Raw genomic sequence first — 15852 nt, 5'->3', positions numbered from 1 at the left:
AATCTGTATCATTATTTTTTTTAGTTTAATTCTGTTGGACAAGTTTCAAAGATAAATGTGGTGTGTAATAAGTCTTTGCAGCCTCTAATTTGTGAAGGAGTGTCTGTCCAGTTAATACTTGCTCATTGAAGCAAGGGGTTTTGAAATAGCTGAAGTACGAACTGTAATTACTGATGTCTGTTTCCTATTCACCTATGGCTTCTGGCATTTGATCAAAAACTGTAATGTATTGCTTAATCTCAAAGCATTCCCCACTTTCAAAAATATTTACCTCATGAGAATTGCACAGCACTAAATGACCTTAGCAAAACCAGAATAGATTTTTATTTGGCATTGATCATATGTAGCTAATCCACCAACAAGTATTTTTCCTGTTATTTTTGAGCGTTGGTAATTTAGGTACAGATGTGCCTGTAGTGTACCTTTAGTGCAAGCTCAAAGCATCTTAAAAAGTATTAAATTTATTAATAATAGGGTGGGATTTTTACTTCACAAATGGGGTGGCTAAAAAGAGAGGTACAAAGGTTGAGCAATTCATGTGAGGGCAAACTCCTGGCTGGCAGCAAAGTGGCAAGTGGAAGGAATCTCCTGGTTTGCTGTTTTGTCAAAGCTGAGAATAACACAGAAAAACCAGTCTTGAACAATTTTGTGGCAGGTGCCTAATCCTCTTTGAAAGTCATTGGGAATTGGGCACCTCATTACCATCTCTCCTACCGAGAGAGTAAAAGAGCTGCAATACTGAATGCAGATGTTCTGAGCGTCGCAAGAGTAAGTAAAAGCCCAAATTTCATTTGAGAAAAGTTGTCATCTTTCGTGTTGAAAAATGCCTGCATTGCTTTGATCTGTCTCCAGCTGTGTTTATTTCACCATCAAATCTTGTCTTCCCAGTTTCTGTGGGATTGTCACAGAGTTGAGAGGCTTCTATTTCTTTACTTGTAATTGGACCTGGAATAAAACATTTTGTCCTGAAAAAGTCATAGGAGCTAAACAGACACCGAAGACATAAAAACAGCCAGCTTTATAAAAGGAGTTCTACCTATTTTACATGTGATTGTGCTTGCCATGCTTGTTCTCTGATATTGAATCATCATCCTGACTTAAATAATATGTTCATTTCTCTTGGAGTTTCCCAGGTGTGCTGGCTGCCTGACTCACAGATGGAAATTACTTCAGGCTGGCATGAAGTGACCACAGATTGAAATGAGCATTTGTATTTCCATGTTACGTGTCCTAATGAGTCAGCCTTTGGCAGCTTTTGCTGTAACTGAGGAAAAAAGATACAAGAGAAAAGCTAGATACAGAAATAAGGGTTTTTACCCAAATGAGAACTGACTGCTTTCTGGTAGCCATAGAGGGAGTTTTGTTCATCCTGTTTTTCACAGCCTCTCTGAAGTGAACAATACATTCATGTAACCCAAACAGCAAGTTCAGATGTCAAGCAAAGTGTAATGCTGCCTGTGGACTCTCTTAGCTGGGTAGTGTTTATGGTATTTTAAGGATTTCTCTGTGGACAGGTGGTTGCTAACCTTGTCAGATCTTTAATGCTAAAATACCAGTTGGCCTCTACTGGTACAGACCAGTATTAATTCCAAACTAGTAGTGCCTGAATTTACCAGTACTGCTCAAAAAGAAAAAGAATCTGCATCTTCACTTATTACTCTGATTCTGTCTAATCATCTGCAACTGTGATGAAAAATCATTGCATTCTTTTGTGAATTGAGAAGATTCGCAGCATACCCAAGGATCACTGAGATTGTTTTAGCATTGATTCCTCTTCTGTGGAACTTACAAAAATGTATTTTCCACAATTATATTTGAAGTATGTGACCAGCTCCTCAAACTGCACTGTAATAGCACAGGATTGTAAGAAAGCCCTGAGTAAAACTAGGTGTAATGTGCTGCTATAAAGTGTAAACATGCAAAGAACATCAGAAAGTTGACGTATCGCATGATTCAGCCTCTAATTACCATCAAACAATGGAGGATGGAGCTTTTAGTTTTTGCAAGTTAACGAAGAGAATGTGAAAGCAGCCTGCTAGCAAGAGCTGTCCTCTCTGTTATCTGCTGGAGGAGTACACAAGCTGCAAAGGGGGAGAGTCAGCCAAACGGGCATTTCCAATTTGAATACTTTCTCTTTTTAGAAATACGTTTATAAAATGTCCTCTACTCTCAGCACAGCAATGCCAGGGGCCTTTCTTGCAGAAATACATCACAGAATGCTCTTACTTAAGAATTACTGCCTTTGCTTCTCTTGCTGTGTTTGTTTGGGTTTTTTTTGTTTAACAAACAACACTTTAAAATATGCTTAGCTTTAGGTCACTTTAATTTTTAAAGATCAGCTCAGGGAAGGGATTTGAGTGCACTTTGTTAAGCAACAGCATGTTTTTCCCAGCTCTGTGGGGCTGCTGTTTCATGCCATACTTTTAGCAGCTTTTTAAAGATCAGTGTCACCTCTCACAGGTTGGTGTGCTCTGCCTGCCCCGGGGTCAGGCCTCAAGGTTAGCTGTCAGGTGTGTTTGAGCAGTTGTTGCTTCCTTTCCAACCTCTTCTTCCTAAAGTGTCTTTTTTTAAAGCAGTCCTTTTTCAGTGATCTCGTTTAGAATGTGCATCCACAAATAATTGCACAGAGCTTACTGGGGGAGTGGTAGAGAATGGATTGAGGAGTGAGAGCAAAAGGATGAGATTCCTGTGGAACAGGGAGGGAAAAATGTCTTATACTGGTATTATCTCAGGTCATACTGTACTCTGAGGGCCCTGTGCTCAGTTTTAATCTCACAGCATTCCCCCTGAAGTCACCTTCATTGTTTTGGACAGCTGATGATAATGCTGGACATTGTTGTTGTTAAATATAATTATGGATTTGAAGCGTAGAATTATCTGATGTAATTAATTTTCTGATTCAATCAAAAAGCCTTAGCTCTAGGAATATACTTCCAGATTCTTTTATGATGGAAGTGGCATAATTTAGCCACAGAATAATCTCTGGGGATCATATTCTGCTGCCCTCAATCAAGGAGAGCCTTTACTCCAAAACTTGTCAAACTGGAACAAATAAGGGTGACAAAATTTGTATGAAAACAAAGAACTGGAGACATGGGCCTGCATTTGCTATGGGGAGTGGATATTATCTATTTCAGTGCTGACTGTAAGGAGGGTGTGTAAATCTTTAAAATCTGAATGCAACTGTTAGGTGGAGAAAATTAAGCAGGCAGTGTTGTACTTGGTGCTGCTGAACAATCTGGCACTCAAATGCTGACACAGCCTGTATAGAAAGAGCTCTCTTGTGTTTTAACTGCCTGCAGGTGCCTGAGCTCTTCTCCTGCATTAATTTTCAGTGGTCCCAGCGCTGCATGTTGTTAGAGTTCTAGCAGGTGTTTACAAAGCCTCAAAATGAGATTCCCAGTGGATTTAAGGGGCTCCATCAAAAAATCTCAGTTCCTTAGCTCTGAAGTTTCTTGAATATTTGCTTTCTCACAGTCTTGAGGAAGCTGAAGGGGAATGGCTCCTGGAGAAAGGACCCTTGTGGGATGTCCAGGCTATTTCTTTGATGCAAGGAAAAGGTATATGGAAGCAAGGGAAGGAGTGGGAGTAACTGAGATCAGAAAAGGCTGGAGGACCAGAGATAAAGGCAAATGTCTTGTGGAAACTCTTCCATCTCCACTGATGTCAATAGTGAGAGTTTGTTTAAAAAAAAAAAAAGAAAAAATAAAAAAGAAAAAAAGCTTGGTTTCTACAAGTTGAGGGTGCATAACTTGTATTATTTAGGTACAGGGCAGTATTAAACACCTTGCCCAAGGATCACACTTCAGTGTGTGATCTCTGTCAAATTCAACACAACTGCTGCTTCCATAACAAAAAAAAAAGAGCTTCCTAGAAATGTTTTTTTGTTGTTCAATGAGAGCTTATCACAGCTGACACATCCCTTTTGTTACTGTCACATTTGATAACCAGATGACTGCTACCTGAACCTTACCATTCACCACTGTCGCCACTGTAGAGAGACTGGTAAGAGCTGGAAAAACTCCCAGACAGATCTTGTAGGACACATTTTTGGTGTCAACTGGAGAGCATGCACCTTCATCAGCAGAGCCCCTTAATTTAGAAGGAGGAAGTTCATGGATTATACCAAATTTTCAGGTCATCAGTGTAATCTAGTGAGAACATTTCTGTAAATGTCTCCCTGTGGTCATACAATATGGAAAATAAAGCTGTAGCATAACCTCGTGCCTGAGCTCCCTCTGGTGTAGACAGAACATGTGCTGCTTGCACAGATGTGAACTAAATCCTGGAGTTGGATTGCCCTGAGTCAGTGCTGTGCATCCCTGTCACCCTGGCCATGCCCACAGCTCAGTCAGGACCATTCACTCACAAGGGCCCAAGTATTGGGGTGAAAACCCTTTTTTTTTCCTTCCCAAACAATAGCACAGACAGGATAGGAAAGTTGGCCAAGGCTGTGGAGAGTATGACTCACAGGATAGAGAGAGTTGATCTCACATAATTGTAACTAAACACAGGTACCCTGACATTTGACTTTTACACAGTGAAAACCTGGCTGCAGCTCTTGTGATTCACATCTACCCTGCAATGAGCACCTCTTTTCCACTGCTCATAACCCTCTTAACACGTTCTGCCTAGGTCTTGTATTGAGTCTTTCAATTGGCTTAATTATTGTCTAAGTAAATGTTAACTAGAACCTTATGAGTCATCATGACAGCAAGGATGCAAATTTTTATTGTAATATGTTTTGGGGAATAATTAATAGACATGCACAATTCTTTTGTTATTTGTTGTGAAATTCATCCATTCTGATGACATTTCAAGAGCTGTTTAATCCATGTTGCACTAATTTGCTGGTGGGATATGCCACAGACAAAAGATTTGCTTTACCAAGACTGAGCAGATGCTTTGTTTGAAATTTCTTACAGAGCCCAGTATTTCAGATGGAGCATAATGGCACTGCAAATGTTAATGCACCTCAATTGATCCTTCCAGCACTGCTCAGCAATGCAATTCATCCTCTAAGCACAGAATCTTACTTCTAGAAAAAATTAAGTAGAAGTGCTTAGATCACATAGACTCCATTAAAAATAGTATGTCCATCTAATAATAGAAAAAAATGTGTGAATTGGTCCTGAGGATAAATGGGCACAGATCTATTGAAGCAAAGCAGTCTTTTTATGTAAGTGGAGTTGCACATGTTTTCTCTAGGGATCAGTTCAGTCCACTTTGCCTTTGTAGTTTATGCTGAAATTCTTCAAGATAGGAAAAACTTGCAGAGTATTTGCATGCACTAAGTGCTTGGCATAGATCAGAGTCTTTACTTCTCACTTTTTCTAGCAGTACAGTCATTTAAAATTAAAGAAAAAAAAAAAAAAACAAGTAATTAATCCTGTATGAATGTTCAAACATTTGGTTACTAAGAGTTATTTTCTCCCTCTAGACCTTGGACTTCCTCTGTGTATGATCCAAGAAGGCAAGTAAAAGTCCTTTCCAGGAAAATACAATTTTCAAGCGCCCTGATTGTGCTATGATACTTGCTCTACCTGAATCTTTTTAGATAAGAGGCATCATGCTGCCTTTCATTTATTTATCTCTGATTGAAGAGCAGGGGAACATAGAAGTGGCAGTCAAGGAACATGTTAGAGGTGTGTATACAGTTTGTGATAGTGAGATCAAGCAGAACTTGTAACAGGGAGAATTTACCTCATAGAAATTCAGTTGTGCTCATAATAAGATCCTCCCTCACAAGGAAAAAAAAGAACAATTTGGAAAAAAAACTATCTTCCCTACCCCTTTGAAATGGCAGTCTGATCTTGTTTGTAAGGTATGGATTGGGACTCTGGATATTTTTCCAGTCTTTTGCAGACCAGACCAAGACCATCCTGCCCAAGCTGGCAAGCAAGAAGCCAGCTCCACTCCCAAGTCTGTGCAGCTCTATTTGTGTGCTGCTGTGTCCACTCCATTAAACCTCCTGAGAGTCCTTAAGCCGTATTTGAAAAAATCTGGGTAGACATTCCTCAGAAGAGCCCAGTTCAGCATCCAGCACTGGCACCATTTCACTGTGAGACCCTGGAGAAAGTGCTCTGAGCCAGGTTTTGAGGCACACAGAGCCATCCCAGAGCCCACTGGTAAAATGCTGCTGATCTTTTCCAGGCTCAGCTGCAGTCCATGGTTTTGCCAGAGGGTGAGTGCAAAAGCCCAGCTCTGACACTGCCTCTCAGGGAGGCTGTGAATGAACTCCTGCATTAAGCCCTGAGTACAGGCATTCCAGATCCACTGGAAATTTAATTATTTACACAAACCAACTCCACACTTTTGGGGACAACCAGTCAACCCTGGGGTACCTGGTGCCTCAGGGGCTGGGATATTTCCTTAGCTGTGGGAAGGGCATCCTCCAGATTCCAGTATGGATGGGAAGCTCAAAATTCAATGGTACCTATAGAGAGAGCCCAGGTGAGGAAGGACCTCCTGCCTGGTCTGAGCAAAGTGCCTGTTTTCAGCTTATTTGTATAATCTCAAACTGCTTTCCCCATGGTTGAGCCCTTCAGGTCCTCTGTAAGGGGGACACATGGTGAATTCTGCCATGATTTAGACAAAAATCTGTGCAAGAAGAAAGGATTGAGTCTGCTTTACACAGGGACGCAAATAAAAGTTAATGGAAATCCCACTTCCAAATCATTCTAAAATGACATCTAAGAAGACTGCATCAAAAAATATGGCCTTTTATTTTTTTTTAACCAAACTTCTTAATTAGCATGAATCAAATTTTGGCTTTGCTTGTGTGGGAAGAAAGAATGTAAAGGCAATTTTTGGATATCATCATGCAGTAAGTACCTCTGAAGAGGGCTGCACTCAGTTCAAAAGAGGCATGCACTTGGGAGCTCATAGGCCATACTGCCAAATTGTATTACAACCAGGGTTTTAATTTTCTTCTAATTCTAAGACAGGAAGATCAACAAGACAGTTATTTGCAGGAGACATTGGACATAGACTTCATTTAGAAATATTTGTCTGATCTCCTTATGCTTCTTTAACAGTGGAGTTTGTGGTTGAAGAAGTCTATGAAAGGAGCTATTTTCGTGGGAGAAAGGCAATGCTCCCATTTGGTTTTTCCTCCCCAGGGAGGCTGTTGTCCTCCCTGCAGAGCCCAGCCCTGCACAGGGAGCAGCAGGGAGCTGCATGTATTAGAGGGAGGCTGGGTGGGGTGCAGAAGCAGCCAAATTTTTGCTTCAGCATAGCCTGGAAGCAGCTGTGAAATGAGAAACAAAGGCTGTGGCTGGGCACACCTTGAGAGGATGGCAGCACCCACACGAGCCATGGCAAGCTCCAGCAGTGCCTCCTCCTGTGCCAGTGCAGGAATGTGCTGTCCCCTCCTTTGTCATTGTCATTCTGCTGCAGTCGTGCCTGCCATCGGAATTCATCTGTCATATCCCAGGAACTGGAATCCATCAAAGCCTCGTCACTGGCCTTTTAATTAGTGTTAGATTAGCATTTCAAGATATGGGTAAATTCCCAAGTCTAACTTTGTTTAAAGGTGCATATTCAATACAGTAGCCAGGAAATCGTGTATTCTCATGTACTTATTACCTTAGTAATGTAATGCTGTGAGGGGAAAAGGCAGATAATACTTCCGACAAATATTAAATGTTATTTGTATAGCTACTGCCTGTGAATTTAAACACAAAATCGTTTCTCATGCCTCACCATGAAACACACACAAATTTCTTTTGTGGCTTTCATGTTTCATTAAAGCTTTGTATGTGGAGGAGAAGAAAATCTAAATTGCTACTTAATTAAAGGGATACTGTCAGATTAAATATATTTTGAAGAAATGAACTTTGCTTTTTACCTAGGTTGTCAGTAACACCTAGGATTATTAAAAATGAAATATTTTTTAACATCTAATATGCTTCTCACCATTTATCAAGCTGGGTCTTTTCTTCTCTTTGGCTGGTGAAACTAAAACAGTCTCTTGCTTTTCCCTGTAGTCAGCTTCATTGTCTGGATCCTATTAGCTAACCCAATATTGGAGAGCTTTAGATTGTAAATACCACGAGGTGAACCTTACATCTAAACTAAAAAAAAAAAAAAAAAAAAAAAAGAAAATGTATGGCTCTTTCTTTATTCCATTAAAATATTTCTCTAAAGCTGGACATAATGTAATATACTCTCCCTTAATCATGTTTTCATCACCACACAGCATGTGCAGAGCAGGTTAAATCCTGGAAAGTGCTGAGCAATGTGCTGTGTGTGCCTTCCCCTCTCACTGAAGGCCAAAGGTTCTAAAGGTGCTCGATTGCATGGAGAGGGGTCAGGCATCTCTGTCACTGTTTGGGAACCAGAGCCCAGCCCCACTCGGCGAGCTACTGACTGCTGTGGTGAAGGATTTAAATTAGGAGCAGGCAGGATTGGAAGATATGTGGGTACATCTGACAAGTGAAAATGAGAAGTGGTGTGGAGCCCCTCCAGCACCTTGGCTTCCCTACAACATCTGCATGGTCCTGTGTACAAGGGCAGACAAAATCTTATCCAGGCAGATGCCAGGAGCAGCTGTGGAGGAGACTGGATTCTGCATGAATGGTTTTGTTGTTGATTTAACAGGAGCTGCAGAAAGAGGCTAGAGAAGGTGTGCAGTATGGATTAATATTATTATATTTGGAAATAATAATTCATCCAGCAATCCCAGAACTCTGCAGTATCAGAAAGGGCATTATTTACAAAATGGCCCTATCTATGTACACCAGTGAAAGCTGGTTTTGGAGTTTCATGTTAATGCACATTAGCATCCTCATGAACCTATCTGATAATACTTATACATGGAGACTTAAGCTCCTTAAGCAATGTTCACACCTCCATGAAAAATAATACAGTTAAGTTCTTCCTTTAAATAAACTTTCTGAGCGAGTCTATTAACAGTTATCTGCTATCTGCCACAAGGGGAAACATGTAGACAGTTCTGTAGTGTCTTATAAATCTGGGGCTGCTGAGTATTAGGTAGTAAATTAAATGAGGAGTGAGAGCTCCTTTCACTGGATCCTGCTACTTCATTCTACCACGTGGGAATGTTTGAGTCCTGAGGAAACAATTTGCATCCCCAAGGGATATGTTCTTGCACTCTGACAAATCAGTCTCCTAAGCAAAAAAGCCTTTTAGAATGCTTTTGTGGTAAAGATTTACCATGGCCTGGGCGTATAAAAGCCTGCCTCGGTGTTGGACAGTGTTGTATCATTTTGAGTGTGAGAGATCACTCACAAAATCTGACCTCAAATATCTGGAGATGTCCACAGGCTTCAATAGCAAACAATAGCCTGTGGTTTGGCTCCTGCTCCAGGGCTGAGCAACTGGAGCTCAGTTCCCAGGTCAAATATTTCCTCTGACTGAATAATTCCCTTCATCCTTCCCTGCCCCACAGTCCCCTCTCATCAAGGGTGGTGATGGGGGTGCAGGAATATACTCCTGGCCCTGCAGTGGCTGGGATGGCAAAAAGAGTCACTCTGGGGACAGAGCTTCTGGACAGGGCCACAGAAGCTGATGGGAAATTCTCTCTGCTATTAAACAATATCACATCATTAAAAGGCAAGCTCTAAAGAAGGGCTGCCATTGTAAATGAAACCCCACAGACTTTTTGGTTTGTGTTTGATGCATTTATATGAAATCTGACTGTTTTCATCCCATTTATTGCCACATAAACTTTCCACAGTGGTGGTGGAATTTCATTTGAATAAAAAAAAAACCACCCTCAACAACCAGAGCATTTGGATTATAACCATAAAAGTTAAGTTAGCCGGATTTATAATATGCCATAATCAAGTAAAAATACATAAACAGGGAATCAGCCATGTACAGACAGCACAGAACATGGATAATTCCTTTTAGGATTCAGCATATGGGCAGCAGCTGGCAGATCCCTGTGAAACTGAATGATAATGTAGACATCCTTTGCTGCATGTTCCTGGGTGACAATAACTGGTAGGAAGGAAAAGACTGGCCATTCATAATCTTTATTTTATTTAGTGAGATTTTTATTTCTGTATTGAAAGGGAGAAGGAAGACATGGAGAGGCAGAATCTTCCTGGAAAGTAGAAGCCTGTATAAATGGCACCAATGGGAATAATAGGCTTTTATTTTCTTTCAAAGACATAAAATTTGACAAAACTTTCCAGCATATGTTAGTATTCATAACTCTTGCAGACCATGCATCAGAACAGAAGACTTGTGATGATTATTAGTCCTTTGTATTGCGGTAGGTCCTAGAGATCAGGGTACTATTGTGCTGTTTGCTCATAATTAGAGATTGTGTACTCCCTGGAGTAGTGACTATCTCAATAAGCAAGACAAAGGGATGAGAAAAAGGAATTGGTATTGTTCTCACTGCACAAGCAGTGCACTGAGAAACTGGAAAATTAAATAATTTGCCCAAGTTCATGTGAGATTTGGCAGAATTTGGCAAGGAAAGCTTCTTGGCTTTTTTGCCATGTAGGTATTTACTAGATTAATGTCCTCCTGGGAAAAGAAGGAAAACATTGTTTTAAGTGTCAAAGTAATTTCAGATTTAAGAAATAAATTCATTTTGATGTCCTCTAAATCTGTTATGATCACATGAATATCAGGTTTTTATTTTTGAAAATTTTGGTTTTCTTTTCAATTTCTCCACTTTAGTCTTACCCATCTTTCTCTTTAAAAAGATATGAGTAGGGAAGCTAGGAGAGGAAAGAATTGAGAGGCCTTGTGAGGAAAAACAATAAATCAAAGTTCTAATTAAAATGACACAACCTCACCATAGTTTCCAGCTTCATTTTAAAAATTCAGAAAATTTGTCAATGTGAAAAAAATCATTAATTTAATGAGGGACAGAATTAAACCCAGTCTGAGAGGAAGCCAGCAGAAGCTTTTGCCCATACACCCATGAGGCTGCCCAGGCCAAGCAGCCCTGCCCACTCTGCACATTGCCATGACTGTTCCTACTGATCTGGGAGAACCCCAGTGCTCTTCTGCCCAAACTGGCAGGCTGAGATTTGGGAACTGAGGGTCTGAGCTGGGACTTGCAGCCCTGGGGTCATTCCAAGAGGAATGTCTGCGAGAGAAAACCTGTGATCCTGAGCCCTTGGTCATTACGGGGTTTTAAGCCCATAATTCTGTCTCTTCCCTACCTGTGGCACAGGGCCTGAAACAGGCTCCTTACTGCAATTTCCTGCCATGTCTGCACCAGTCAAAACCTGTTCTTTGCTTGCAGAGCCCTCAGGAGCTTATTTCACTCTTCCAGTTCTTCATGTGATGTCAAGAGTGCAGAATACCACGAGGAACTTATTGTTTATGCCTTTAAACATGAACACATGAAAGAGAGGTGCTGGATGCACGAGGGAAGGGCACCTTCTTCCACACTGTCTCTCCTGTAGTGCATTGGAGACAAATAATGCAGTTTTTTTTTCTTCTTATCCTTGGTTCTTGGTGCTAGGATCGCTGTGGAATGACTCCTGTGCTCATACTGAGGTCAAGGGTTTCCCCCCAAAGGCAGGGCTGGGGGTGCTTGGACATCATCCTGGAATGTCCTGCGACATAAACAAGATTTAAATATGTTCTGAGAGCTCCTGTCATTTGAATGATAATGATGTAACAGTTTTATAACACTTAACAAATTCAAAACCTGAAGGAAAAGCAACCAAATTAAAAAAAACAAAACCTTTTTGCTCAAACTTAATACTTTTTAGAACACTAAGTTGCCATAACAACTTGATGCAAAAATCTTTGGTGGCAACTTTGTACTTGGTCCTACTGTGGCTAAAATAACCTTACTCTTGTGTTAATACTTAGCGAGCATAGTAAATGCTATTGGTTACAGAAAATTAAAACTTTTAAATAGTGAAACTACTTTTACTGAAGTAAAAGAAACCTCTTAAATCTAAGTGTTTTTCTTCTTTTAAAAAAGCATAATTTGTCAGACATTAAAATAACAAAAGGTCTTTGAAAAAGGATTATGGTTTCTGATGTTTCACTACGAGAATGGATTTACTTTATATCCTACTGATGTTGTAATCTTGAATTCTGAGGTAATGTTTTAGCCCTTTCTTTTCACATAAATAAAGATTTCAATGATAGCACTTCATTTCTTCTGTAGAACTTTCCTTTATTTTTCAAACTACTCATTTTCTCTCGCTTAAACCATTTCATCAGAACAACATACAAATTGGATGCAGTGCTTATTAGGAGGAGGGGAACAGTTAGAAAGGCAAAGCATTTCAAATCAACACAGTGCTGACTGTGAGGTAGATATTAAATGAAGAATTTCCATATTCCTTATTGCTTATATATTTTCCTCCAATGTGTACTTTTAAAAGAAGTTTTATTATTAAGATTCCCTTGGAAAACACCAAGGTGCATTTTTTTTTTTTAGCATATTGTGGGGTATTTTAAAGTCACTTGAACTTTCATTGCCATGGAGCACAAACAATTGTTTTCCATCAGTAGTAAGCACTGAATTTTATGCAAAAAAGCATATTTTAGCATGGTAACAAAACACTTGCTAATCAGACTGACTTCATCCCTCCTTGAAAAACGGTGCTATATTTCTCTTTGGGCTGCATAGGTTTTAATTAACACTAAGTGTCTTTAAAGAGTTGCAAATTCCCACCCTTTCTGAAAGGAAATCCACTCCTTGCACACAATTGGGCTGCTTTTTGGGGTTGTTTAATATCTTATAGTTGGGTGAGTCGTGGAGACAGCAGAGCATCTTTAAAAGATAATTGTTTACTACCAAGGGAACAAAGAATGCTCAGGGAGGCTCGACAAGAGATTTCCCTGCAGCAACTTCATCATTATTATTAGCCTGCTTTCCAAATAGGGACCATTCTCCTGACTCTCACCCTACAACCTGCCTTTGAAAGTATAGAAAAAGTGCTGTTTATAGACCAGATTTTTTTTTTTTTTTCTTTATTTTGTATGGTGAAGTGAAGGCCAAAGCCTTTTCCGCTCCAGCAGAACCAGCAGGGAGGAAACAGAAGCAGTAATTACCTTAAACAAGCAGGACATGAAGGCAGCCGCCTCTCGAGCCGGGCGCTGCGAGGAAAGGTTGAGGTGTCAGCACGCCCAGCCCACCACAGCTGGCTGGGAATTTGGCATCCCTGTGCTTCTCCAGCCTCCTCTCTGGGCTGAGTCTGCCTGGGATACTGCAGGACATCAGCCCCCAGAACCACTGCATGGCTTTGTTCAGGTGAGCATCCCACTGATGGTCCTTGAGTGAGAAAGGACAAGGCATCTTGGAAATCAGTTGTGGAGAAGATAGGGTTTGGTTCAATCCTCTCAGAATAATTTGTAGATATTTTCAGTCACCTCCTTTTTGGTGTGGTTTTTTTTTTTTTCTTTGTTGAATAAGGATCAAATTGACTTCAATTTTATATTTCAGCACAAAATATTCTCCTTTTGTTATTTCCCTGTCTTCCTAGACACCGGAATTTGCTGATAGAAGCAAAGCCACCACAAAGGACCTGGGCACAAGACACCAGGTGGGCTGGGAGGTTTGACAGGGAGCACATGCTGCTTTGTGGGTTCAGTGCAGAAAATATCATGCTCCTTAAAAATGGTGAAGAGACCAGCTGGGCCCCACTCATGGCCCTGCTCCTCCTGCAGCCCCCACCTGTCCCTTCTGGACACTCATCACCAGCTGGTGGCCATGGCAGGTGGGATGGGGCAGCACTGCCCGTGCTGGAGGGGATGGAGCTGAATGGGTTGTCCCACTAACGGGATTCGCTCCCACCCCAAGCAGCCAGATCTTTGTTGCCCTCTTGAGATGTGTGACAGATTTATTTCTACTAATGTTTTAAGCACTGAGTGTATCTAGTGTACTTATTGCTCCTAATTAATGTGAGAGTAAAGAATCAAAGAGGGCATTCCTCCAATGAGTTGTTTTTGAAGAGTGACAAATTAATCCCCTTGGATATGGCTGAAGCCAGGGAAGATATTTTTGTTCCTTTAACAAATTGCAGCAATTAGATGTCCATAACTCTGCTAATAATAAATAGATTTTAATAACTATGTATTCTCTTATCGTAGGCCCAAATCCTGAGCCTTGCATCCTTCAGCCACAGGTCCTTGCAGGTAACCAGAGATGTTGGAGTGTGTTTCCTTTTGTCAGGACCTGCGTGCACACACGTGTGTAAGACAGTGTTGTCAGGGGTTGCATAGAGCCATTTAAATGCAAATTTTGTTAGACTTCCCTCAGGCTCTTGTGAGCATTGGACCAAATCCTAAATTTGCTCCTCCATGTTTTCCAGGTCCTGCTTGCTCACACGGTTACCTGTGTCCACTTTCCCTGAACACACATTTTGCAGAGAAAAATTTGATGTCTGGGTGTTTTTTTTACAGCCATCTCTGTAAATGCACAGTGACATTTCAAGGGGATACTTGTAATCTGCTTTAATAAGGATCAGGTTTACCAGCACTCGCTCAGACTTCATGGGTTCAACTTTAAATCTTCCCAGAGTCAGAGAGCTGGGACAGCCCTTGGGGGTGACAAGCCAGAGATGAGACTGACAGCTCCTTACGTTGATGGGGGCTGGAGATAAGGGACTGGGACATTTCCAGCTGGAATGGTTTCTCCAGGGTGGTGGGGAAGGTGTGGGAGCACCTTTGTGAGGAAGGGCTCGGAGCAGGGGCTCACTCAATGCTATCAGCCTGCAGCAGACCCTGCGGGGCTCCTGCACCTGCTGGTCCCTCTTCTCTGTGCCACATCCTGCCCGACACCCCAGGGTGACAGAGCCACGGTGCCAGAGGTGCCCAGCACAGGGTGATCCTCCAGCCCTGCCTGTTCACTCAGGCAGAGGAAGGGGCAGCAGCTGGAGGAAGCCACAGCTCACGCTGAGCGAGGCTGGATGGATGGTGGCTTTTCCCCCCGTGCCTGGTTTCCTTTTGCTGTTTGAAAGTCTTTTCTGTGGGGCTGTAGATGAGCTCTGGGCTGCCCTTAAATTGGCTAAATGTAATGTCCTTACGAAATTTACTACCCAAGGGAAAGTATGGCCCTTCCGCGCTCAAGGGGAGAAAAATAACATTTATGTTTCACTGCAGCCATTTATGGCAAAATAGCGTAAAGTAAAATCTTTCTGCAGTGCTCAACTTCAGAAAAAATGGTATTTTCACAGGCCTTTCCTTCTTGGGTAGTATACCTTTTTCAAATGGGAGCAGGCTGTAAATAGCTGTGAAAAATCATTGAGAAGGGGAATTTCTACAGAGCACAGTGTATGACTCAGGATGTCACATGAATGCAGACATGGATATATAAATTTGCAGATTTTTATCTCATATAATACAATTTGATAGTTGGTTTTTTTGGTACCCTCAGTTAATGAAGTGTTCTAAAATGGAATTCTGTTGTGAAATTCTAGAACTAGAAGAGTCACGCTAGCTCAAGTTGAGGCTTTATTCTACTCAGTGCTGTTTGAAATTTTTGGGCCAAATCTGAGCTATTCAGCATAGGAAGCCAAGGTAAATGTTGAGGCCAGGTTGGTGTGGTTGTGGTTCTTTGATGTCGTGTGGGTCACAAAAAGGAAATTACAAGGTCAGAAGGGAGGGAAAATTAGAACCCAAAGAACTGATGAGGCACGGATGGAAGGTCTGGTGGTGTTACTGGAGGAGGAGTGTCAGAGACAGTGGGGACAGCCAGATAGTGATAGACACATTGCAGAGACACACAGAAACACTTGCTCTAGTCCCATACTTATGGGAAATTATTTGCAAGACTTAGAGACTGCAAGACTAGTTTTTAAGTAAAACACCAAAATTTCCAAACATGCCATACAGTCTTGGAAGCAGAGAATGCTACGGTCCCTGGACCCAAGACTGAACAGAACCAACTCTCACCTC

Source organism: Lonchura striata, chromosome 7 (assembly GCF_046129695.1).
Source record: "Lonchura striata isolate bLonStr1 chromosome 7, bLonStr1.mat, whole genome shotgun sequence".
Classification (NCBI taxonomy): Eukaryota; Metazoa; Chordata; class Aves; order Passeriformes; family Estrildidae; genus Lonchura; species Lonchura striata.
The sequence above is the reverse complement of the archived record's forward strand: the minus strand, read 5'-3'. Positions refer to the sequence as shown.